This window comes from Geotrypetes seraphini, chromosome 6, assembly GCF_902459505.1.
Source record: "Geotrypetes seraphini chromosome 6, aGeoSer1.1, whole genome shotgun sequence".
Taxonomy (NCBI): domain Eukaryota; kingdom Metazoa; phylum Chordata; class Amphibia; order Gymnophiona; family Dermophiidae; genus Geotrypetes; species Geotrypetes seraphini.
Genome location: NC_047089.1, coordinates 98,297,383 through 98,308,273, shown reverse-complemented (window position 1 = coordinate 98,308,273; position 10,891 = coordinate 98,297,383). Strand labels below are relative to the sequence as shown.

General features: G+C 42.2%; 1 long non-coding RNA gene across 1 annotated transcript; it reads left to right on the top strand.

Moving 5' to 3' along the window:
* Positions 1-73: 73 nt before the first annotated feature.
* Positions 74-731, top strand: LOC117362798. The gene is made up of 4 exons (XR_004539934.1): positions 74-196; positions 284-306; positions 430-450; positions 526-731. It is a non-coding gene; the product is annotated as an uncharacterized LOC117362798 (long non-coding RNA).
* The last annotated feature ends 10,160 nt before the right edge of the window (positions 732-10,891 follow it).

The following is a 10,891-nucleotide window of genomic DNA, read 5'->3' as shown; positions in this document are numbered from 1 at the left end:
TCCTTATTCTACAGACCCTTGATAACACCTCATATATTCCCCTTACCCTCTGTCCTCCCTCCCCCCATCATTCAATAAATATTACCAGCCGGTGACATCAGCTCAGCTAATGTTATATCACACCAGATGAATCTGGTGTTCTTCTTTATTTTTGTCTCCTGCAGGTCCAACTTAGGCAAACCCAGGAACTTTCCAGGTAAGTATTCTCTTACAAAACTTTTTCTACCCTTTTAATTAACTTATTTCTAAATTCTGTGATACTGAAACTTTTTTCCTCCCACAGGTAATCATTAAGGAGTGTTGCAGGTAAGTAACCCCTTTTTTCCCTTCTTATACACCTTTGAGTTATCTTTACTCTTTTCTCCAGAGTGTTTCTCCAGTGTGTTTTCTCCTCAGCCATATTTTAATTACTGATTTTTTACTTTGTAGGAACCTGTGAAAACCTTTCAGGTAAGTGAACTACTAAACAAAGTTAATACCACTGTGTGCACACAGGAAAAGAAAAAGAAAACTTCTCCTTTTCAGGCATTCTTGCAGTGGCTAGCATTAGATGAGCATGAACACCATCAGGAAACTGGACCCTTGGAACAAGTGGAACTGGACTGTAGACTTGAACTCCAGATGCCACCAAGAAATCAGGATACTCTGGAAACAGGATCAACATAGGAAGTCTTCTGGCAATTCTATAAGTTTTCTAGTATGGTGTGTTTAATGAAATAAAAATATTTTTAACTCCCACTATAAGTATGTCCTTCTTCTTCTGGTTCCTGTTGTGTTACTAGACTACTTGTGTAAAATAAAATCTATTTACTTTTCAAAACCTTTCCCTTCCTCACAATGTCTAGCTAAACAAACCTCTTTCAGGAAGCAGTGCAACAGCACTAGTCAGAATTCTATAGCAGCTTAAATCAATGTACTTCATTCTTTTAAATTCAATAACTGACCCTTCTTCACTCATCAGCCAAAGAAAATTCAGCTTACTTTAATTCTTACTCTTACCACTAGCTTTTTGACTTTTAAACCACAAAACTTCCAGTTCAAGTTTAAATTACTCACTGGGGCTACTTATCTCCCTATTTAAACAGGAATTTTTAAATAAATTCTGTTAAAGTGCTCCTGCTGAACTTAACTCAGAGAAGTTTTCCAATAAAAGGCATTTTTCCTCTAACTTTCTATTTACCTTTTCAGTCTTCTTAAAATTACCCTTCTGAAAAGGTTTTGCTAAATATCCAGAAATTGATTTACAATCTCCTCAACCAATTGGAAATGTATTCTTACACTTTCCAACTATTAAACCCACCAGGTCTAGTTACTCTTAAAACTCAAATTTAGCCAAAAGAACCTCCTTTTGACTCCACTCAACCAAAACAGGTTCTGTCTCCCTGAAATCCTATCTCTAACCACACTGAAAACTGTTTAGAATTCTCACATGCACACCACCACTCAGAACTCTCACATGCACACTATCTCATGCACACCAACACTCATACATTTATGCACTTCCATCACAGCTTATCTGCTCCAAAGAATAATCCTGCACTAAACTTAAAACTTCTCATAAACTTAATAAATATTATAGTTGTATTACCTTAAAGTTGGTTGAACATACAGCTATTCTGCTTCTCCTCTCTTGTGCCAGCACAACAAGCATCTCAAGCTTATTCTCTGCTCCTTCCCCCCACCTTTGCTATGTTAGGCCACCAATCATAGAAACATGATGGCAGATAAAGGCCAAATGGCCCATCTAGTCTGCCCATCCACAGTAACCATTACTTGTGCTCCTGACATCCAGGAAATTTCCTCCTCCATGCTTACACCATAGTCATGCACATCTTTTTATATTTTATTTAATTATAAAAAACACACAGGCTTTAGACAATCAACACTAGTGTCTATACAAATGTGCACTATATTATTAAAAACCACCATGTTAAAAATTTTTTTGTAGCTGTGTGTAATGTGCTTAAATCCGCAAACCTACATGCTATAATAGTGTCATAAGCAGAGGTTGCTGCCTGGGACCATTGCACCGTTATAGCCCCAGTTTGCTAACATCAAATATCACTAACATATGCAAATTAAATTTCAACTTATCTGATGGACAAGGCAGATCTTCAAATTCAGCTTCTACTGCTTAACATAAACATGTAATCCCAGTTGTGAACCATGCCCCCAAATCTTCGACTCGAGTTTCGCATAGCACGTCGTCAGGAGTATATAAACTGAAATAAAGTGGGAAAAATAAAAATTACTAAAGTCATATTTCACACTCATTCACAAATCCAAACACCCACATACCAATGCAATAATTACAGATGAATATCACCATCAATAAATGGATTTGCAAATCAAAGTCAATCCGCAGATTTATTTCTACATACCTAATGGGCAGCAGAACTACTACATTGGGACGCACTGAAGGCAGAATAAAACCAACTGCCGGGGAACTAACCTTTATAGCTCGCATTTAAACTCAAGCCTCCTTACGAAGATGAGGCTTGTCTTCTGGGACGACCCATGATGCCATTATAAATTAAACCTGACATCATGCCACTTTTAAATTTAACCCCGCTGGCTGAAGGGTCTGCCAATCATAAATACATTTCTGCTCCCGGACCAAAAGAGCTTGAAAACATCCCCTCCCAAGGACAAACATACCTGGACCAAAACAGTGTATTGCAATTCAGTTTCATCATGCCCCTGCTCAAGCCAGTGAGACACCAGTGGAGCTTGAATGCGTTTAGTGCGGATATTGTACAAATGCCCACCAATATGTGTCTTACACATTATATTGGTCATACACTTTGTATGACCAATATAATACTTTAAATAAGGGCACACAATATAGTAAATTACCCCTGTAGAAGTACAATCCATATTAGATCTTAAATTAGATCAGCTTCGGCTTCCTGCTTGCATAAGCTCCATCTCTGGTGGTAGTACCCAATGCCTCTAGCCTCCTGGGGCAGCTTATATTTTATTTAAGCCATAAAACATTTTCTGGGACCCCCCTGGTCTCCCACAGCGGCCTCAAAAATAACACATCTCCTTAACGGGGACACCCCAGCTGATTCAGGTACCACCACACCCCTGGCGCACTCCCATGCCACCCAGCGTACTCTCATGCCTGCATAAAGCCCCTCCAGGCTGGCTAAGGCCCTAATTAGCTCACCTTAATCTTCAGGGCCTGGCTGCTACTGGACCAGGTCCCCAATGGCTCTTCGGTGCCAGCCTTGGGCACCACCGCACCCCTGGCACACTCCCATGCCACCCGATGCACTCTCAAGCCTGCATAAAGCCCTTACAGGCTGGCTAAGGCCCTAATTAGCCTACCTTAATCTTCAGGGCCTGGCTGCTACTGGACCAGGTCCCCAATGGCTCTCCGGTGCTGGCCTTGGTCCGATTCTGTTCTTCCTGGCCCCGTTATCGGCATACATTACTGGCATGCCATTTGGGATCAGGACAGTCTCCCTGGCCAAATTGGCCAGAAAGGTGACTTTCCCCCCAAACTGGTAAGTTTATAACCTGTTTTCACTTGGAGTGGCCTGGAAGCGGTTGTTCAGTCCAGCCTAACTTGGCTTATGTTGTGGCTTTGCTGTCTTGGTTGAGCATGGAGATTAGGCTACTTGAGAGCCTATTCAAGGGCATAGCTGGTGGTGCCAGTTTCCTGTCTATCCTCTGGAGCCCCATGTAAACTAGTCCTGCACTCCTATCTCCTTCCTCACATTTTAAAAAAACCAAAAAGTTGTGGTAAAACCAAAGGGAGTGCTGGGATGGGAGGCATTGCCAAAGAACACAGTGTCAGCGATCTCCACTAATCACAGTGAGTAGCTTCCCTGGTTGCCTGAGTTTAAGGAAGTCTAATTCAATTGATTTTAGCTGGGGTTTGAAACTTGTGGAGGAAATGACGTCCCCCCTGCCATGACGTGTCTCGCGGCTACCATTGCAGTTCAACTGGCCTCGTGAGTTTTAGTGTGAGGTCACATAAGAATTGCTGCTGCTGGGTCAGACTAGTGGTCCATCGTGTCCAGCAGTCTGCTCACACGGCGGCCCCCAGTTCAAAGACCAGTGCCCTAACAGAGACCAGCCCTACCTGCGTTCGTTCCAGTTCAGCAGGAACATGTCCAACCTTGTCTTGAATCCCTAGAGGATGTTTTCCCCTATAACAGATTCCAGAAGAGCATTCCAGTTCCAGTGGCGTACCTAGGGTATGTGGCACCGGGGCCCATCATTTTTTTGACCCCCCCCATGTAAAAAAATATTTTTTGTAATGACCATGAAACGGAATAAATGGTCAGAATAGAAACAGGCAGTGAAAATTTTCTTTTATTGAACCTCATATATGTAACCATTATTCCAAACATAACATAACATAAATTATGTCTGAATTGTCATGACATCAGAAGTACATATGGAGTAGTTGCAGGTGATGCTTGGGACAATTCTGATTGTGTTAGTTCGGTTTTATGTGTTTTTTGAATAGAAGGGTTTTTATTTCTTTTTTGAAGGTTTTGTAGTCTGTGGTCGAGGTCAATAGGTTGTAGAGTTGGGGGTCGAGTGTTAGGAGGTTGTCAAACAGATTTTTTTTTTTTGATGTTTTTAGTTGGAGGGTGTGTGAATGGTGCGTGAGTTCTCCTATGTCTGGTTGAGGTGGATTGAATTATTTAGCTGAAGAAATTAGTTACCCCCCCATTCCACACACATTAATTTTCTTCCATTTTTGTTCCCATTATAAAAAACACTGATAAGTTCCCAGAAAAAAAATACATTAAAATAAGAAGTGAAAACAAAGGCCCCTACAGATGAGAACATAACATAAGAATAGCCTAACTAGGTCAGACCAATGGTCCATCATGCCCAGTAGCCCATTCTCATGGTAGCCAATCCAGGTCCCTAATACCTGGTCAAAACCCAAAGAGTAGCAACATTCCATGCTACCGATCCATAGAAACATAGAAGATGACGGCAGATAAGAGCCATAGTCAGATCTGCCCACTCTACTGACCCACCCCCAAGTCTACTATCCTAGGGATCCCACTCCTGGTGACAGGTTCCCTTGGCTTAACCCTCTAAGGCAGGGGTGTCAAAGTCCCTCCTCGAGGGCCGTAATCCAGTCGGGTTTTCAGGATTTCCCCAATGAATATGCATTGAAAGCAGTGCATGCACATAGATCTCATGCATATTCATTGGGGAAATCCTGAAAACCCGAATGGATTCCGGCCCTCGAGGACCGACTTTGACACCTGTGCTCTAAGGGATCCCACATGGGCATCCCATTTGTTCTTAAATTCTTGCACGCTGTTTGCCTCGATCACCTGTACCGGGAGCTTGTTCCAAGGATCAACTACTCTCTCGGTGAAGAAATATTTCCTGGTGTCGCCATGAAATTTCCCGCCCCTGAGTTTGAGCAGATGCCCTCTTGTGGCTGAGGGTCCTTTGAGAAAGAGAATCTCTTCTTCCATCTTGATATAGCCGGTAATATACTTAAACGTCTCGATCATGTCTCCTCTCTCCTTACGTTCCTCGGGTGAGTACAGCCGCAAATTTTTCAGCCTTTCCTCGTACGATAGATCCTTAAGCCCCGAGACCATCCTGGTGGCCATCCGTTGCACCGACTCTACTCTCAGCACATCTTTTCGTAGTATGGCCTCCAGAATTGCACACAGGATAAGCAGACACTTCCCTCATGTCTTAATAAAAGACTATGGACTTTTCCTCCAGGAATTTGTCCAAATCTTTCTTAAAACCAGCTACACTATCTGCTTTTACCATAACTTCTGGCCACTTCATTTTTAAGTTTAGATCTTTCCTTCCAAACAGAGACCTTGCTAGATGTCAAATATAGCACAAGGTAACTTCACACGGACTTAGCTGTGCAGGAAATGTGAATCTCCTCATACACCCACCATATAGTGCAAAAATGTGCAAAGGTCTGTTTTTTTCTTTCGATCACTACATAGCCTAATGCCACACAAGCAGCACTGTTACAAACATATTCTTAAGGTCAATGCTAAGGTTAACAAAGTTTCCTTCCTTGGACCAGAAGAAGATACTGACAAACCACTGGAAGAGATCCCAAAACAACTACCCAAAGACCCACTCAGTGTATGAACCAGTTGAGTTGAATGGAGTGGACTAACTGGGGGGTGGAAATGGGCTCGGAGTTTGCTCAGCAGAATTTCCCAGACCACCTCCTCCTCTCAACACATTGACACGCTGCCACCACCACCACTAGGAACACCTCACCGGGTAGGCCAGCAATGCTATAAACTTTATAAAACACATTAGTATATTTTCTTATAAAGCACATATTTTAACTGAACTCTCTGACATCCTTAGCCTTTCTATTCACAAAAATAGAAGGAAGAAAAGTTCCTATTTCCTGCTGTCTCATGTCCGCGGCCTATACAATATTTTTCTTCTGCAGACCCTTCAAAAGTCTGACCAAATCCTCGTTTCACTTGCATTATAAAGTACTGAGGATGCCATCTGTCCCCAATCCCAGGTCCTAAAGTCCAAGATAGTAGCACAAACTAGTGCTACCAAATTCAGGAAAAAATTTTTTTGATTCGATTCAGCCTATTGAATTGGTTTATCGATTCGATTTTCCTGCCCAATTGAGTGTTTTTTTCAAACATCCTGGTGGGTGTATTTTATAGCTTTTTCACCCCCCTTTTGCTTCTCCTAACCACACTGGCGCTGTGGTGTAAATAAAATAAACAAAAAGGACTTTTCCTCTCTCTGTTAAATCCTAGCTCACATTTGCGGTCTAACACCAGCTCTGGCAGGATACACATTTCAAATCTGACATATTGTAATCACAAAACAGAAAATAAAATTAGTTTTTCTATCTTTTGTTGTCTGGTTATTTTTCAAATCTTGTTGGCCCAAGGTTCTGGTTGTCTTCTGATAACTTGCTTGCCAGGGTCTTCTTCTTTCTTCTTTCTCCGTGCTAACCATCCATCTGCCATCTCTGTCCTCCCCTTTCATTTCCCTTCCCCCCCTCCCCCCGGATGTCTGGCATCTTTCCTTTTTTTGTCTCCCTCCACTGTGATACGAATGTGAAACGTATGATATGAAAGGATTATTAATATTGAGTGACACTGCCTAGGATCCATGATAGCTGTTACAGGGAAACACAAGTATTATGAGAACGAGCAAGGCCAGAAATTTTTCAGCACCTACTGATAATTATGAGAGCAGGTCATTGTCAGCTCAGGCAGGCTAGGAGTTTCTAGCTCAATCCATAAAGGGGGGATGTGTAATCAGATTGGTATATCCTCCACAAGGAAGGGGATGGGAAATTAACACATACTGATTGGTAAACATCCTCCCGACATTGGGATGGGAAATTAGCTCACGAAGCAGGCTAGGAGTTTCTAACACATACTAATTGGTAAACATCCTCCCGACATTGGGATGGGAAATTAGTTCACGAGGCAGGCTAGGAGTATATTGATTGGTAAACATCCTCCCGGCATTCAGTTACAAGGAGGGGATGTATATAAATATTGCCTTCTCAGAAAGAAAAATAGGGACAATTTTTTTCCATTGCTGACGAGCTGTGTGATGACATATTGAATAAGCCTCCTGAATGTGGTCCCCCATCGGAGTGATGCAATAACCGGTAACGTATTGATTCAAACTCTGTACTTAATCAATGATTATGGCTAGAAATATTTGTATATATATGTAATAAAACTTAATTTGTATACTATTTTGATCTCCTGGTATTCTTCCAGTGAGGATAGTGATTGAAGGTCTTCTATTGCCTTTTTAAATAGTAATACATTAATTGGCGTAGTCGGCAGGATTTCTCTAAAGAAAACCTGAGCACTCTTGTGATACAGGAATGTTCAGGAAGAGAGAGAAATCCTCAAAAGAACCTACAGAGGTGCCCGGCTGGACCGAGGCACCGTATAATTTAATAGCACAAGAACTAGCCAATAATCATGGATTAGCAGAGTCATGGGAAAAGGTTCTGGGAAGTGCAGAACCAATTGATCTTGTACAAGCTTTAGGAAAATGCCCCGATAAATCGGGTGATGTAGTTGCTTTAGCTCGAAGAAGCTGGGTATTAACTTCTGCATACCGAATAGTGCACATTCGGTTGCAGACAGCAGTTCAGGAACAAATTAAAGCAGAACGGGCGCAGATGGAAGCAGAGAGGCGTTGTCTTATGCTGGAATGTAGTGGTAAGCTTTTAAGAGACAAGTTAGATCACTATCAAAAGATAGCTGAGGAATCTGCAGTTTATATTGCTGCCACAAAATATAAGAAAAGGCGCGGTCGCGTAAATAGAATAAAGGTGCAGAAACATATTGCGACCGCTACAGTAAATTGGGACCCTAGTAAGTGGGATGGGGATGTTTGGGATAGTACTGACTCGAATGATGAATGGGTTTGGGATGATTGTCCAGGAGGACCTCGGTGTCCTGATACTGAAATAGATCCCCCCGTTGGTGTAAGTAACCCATCGGTAAAACCAGTAACTAGGCGAAAACATCAGACCACTTATGGACCTGATAGGCAGGATAAAAGAGGGGGGGATGGACAAAGAATCCCGGTACGGAATAGGGATGGGGTGGTATTAAATGTGGATGGGACACCCGCAGCAGAGGGGGATCAGGTGATGTATGAGACTGAATTGGTGCCCCATGTGCAAGCAAGAGAAAGTTTAGAGGATTTCACTCAGGCAGAAGTGGACGATATATTGGGAAGATTTAGGCAAAGAAGTGGGGAAGGAGATATGAAATGGGTGGTACGATTAATGGATACGGGAGCAGCTGGGGTAAGTTTGGATAAAGGAGATGTACACAAATTTTACACTGTAACGCGAGACCCTATAGTAACACGGGCGATGCGTACATACTTTGAAGGAAGAAATGGGGAAAATATTACTTTGGCGGGGCTCATTATTTATGGAATGAGGGATAAATATCCAACTGAAGGGGATATTCCTGCTAATGATAGACCTTGGTTTTCTTTGAAAGATGGGATTGAAAGGGTGAAAGAGGAAGCAATGCGCAGTTCCCTACACATCCTAGAAGTCACAGAGGATCCTTATGTAATCCCTGTAACTGCAGGATTTAGGAATATAAGAACATAAGAACATAAGAAGTTGCCTCCACTGGGTCAGACCGAGGTCCATCTCGCCCAGCGGTCCGCTCCCGCGGCGGCCCATCAGGTCTGCGACCTGTGAAGTGGTTTCTGACCACTTCTATAACCTACCTCAAGTTCTATCTGTACCCCTCTATCCCCTTATCCTCCAGGAACCTATCCAAACCCTTCTTGAATCCTTGTACAGAGTTCTGGCCTATTAGATAGAATGATAGAATTGCAAGATATGGGGGAATGGTCAAAAAATGAGGGAACTAATATGGAAAGAAGAAGAGAAATAAGGCCTTCCCCCAGACATCCTCAATTTACGAGTAACAGTCACGAGGGGAGGGTATCAAGGAAGGAAATGTTTCAAGCTTTAATAAAGGCAGGGGTAAACAAGGAAAAAATAGATGGGGCAGAAACTGGAGTATTATGGGGACTCTATAAGCAAAAGGTGTTAAAAAGCAGGAAGGTGACTAAAGAAATGTCGAAAGAAAAGAAAGAGAAAGGAAAAGATGAAAGGAAGGAGATAGAAAAACCAAAACTTCCAGATTGGGAACAATATAAGGATCTGTACCCCTGGAAGGAATTAGCGGTAGCTATGGCCTCTCAATTTAAGGATTACATGATGTTGACTCCAACAGCCCCTCCTCCCATGACAGAGGATTCAGAATAGGTAGCGAGCCGAACTCCTATGTGGATAAAACCTGATGAACGTCCATATGTTCAATTAGGAATACATTGGAAGGGAGGGAATGTGCAACGGGTTCCTGCTCTAATTGATACTGGAGCGGAGGCTACCTTAATATATGGGAATCCACAAAAATTCAAAGGACCAAAAATAAAAATTTCAGGGTTAGGAGGGAAAGTAACGGAGGGTGTGCAAACTCAAGTGACATTGAAATTGGGAAATTTACCTCTGCGGAAATGTACTGTCATCATAGTACCCATTCCGGAGTATATAATAGGAATGGACATTTTAAAAGGGATGACACTTCATTTACCGGAGGGAAAATATGCCTTTGCTGTGAGAAAGTCTTCAATAGAAGCTTGTCCAATATTGGTAGGTAAGGTAAAAATGACCCCAGTACATATACCTCCGGCCACAAAATTAATTGCAATGAAGCAATACCGAATACCAGGAGGGCATAAGGAAATTACAGAAACCATAAGGGAAATGGTGGAGGCAGGGGTGATGGTACCTATCACCACCGCCTGGAATAATCCAGTGTGGCCAGTCAAGAAAAGTGACGGTACATGGAGAATGACCGTGGATTACCGTCAACTAAATAAATTTACCCCGCCACTTACGGCTGCAGTCCCTGATACGATAGGGATTATTGAAAGGATCCAGGGACATAATGGGGAATGGTATGCCGTAATTGATTTAGCTAACGCATTCTTCACTATCCCTATTGAAGAACGTGCCCAATCTCAGTTTGCATTCACATGGCAAGGAAGGCAATTTACTTTTACTAGGCTACCACAGGGATGGTTACATAGTCCTACCATTTGTCATCGAATAATAGCGGAACATTTAGATGAATTTCAGAAGCTCCCATCTATACAAATTTCTCATTACATCGACGACATATTGATACAGGGAACAACGAAGGAAGAGGTGCAAGGGCAGTTAGATTTATTAATTGACCATATGAAAAAGAAGGGATGGGAAATAAATCCAACAAAAATACAAGGACCGGCAATATCGGTAAAATTTTTAGGAATTCAGTGGAATAGAGGACATAGGGAAATCACAGAGAAAGCAAAACGAAAAATATTAGATTTT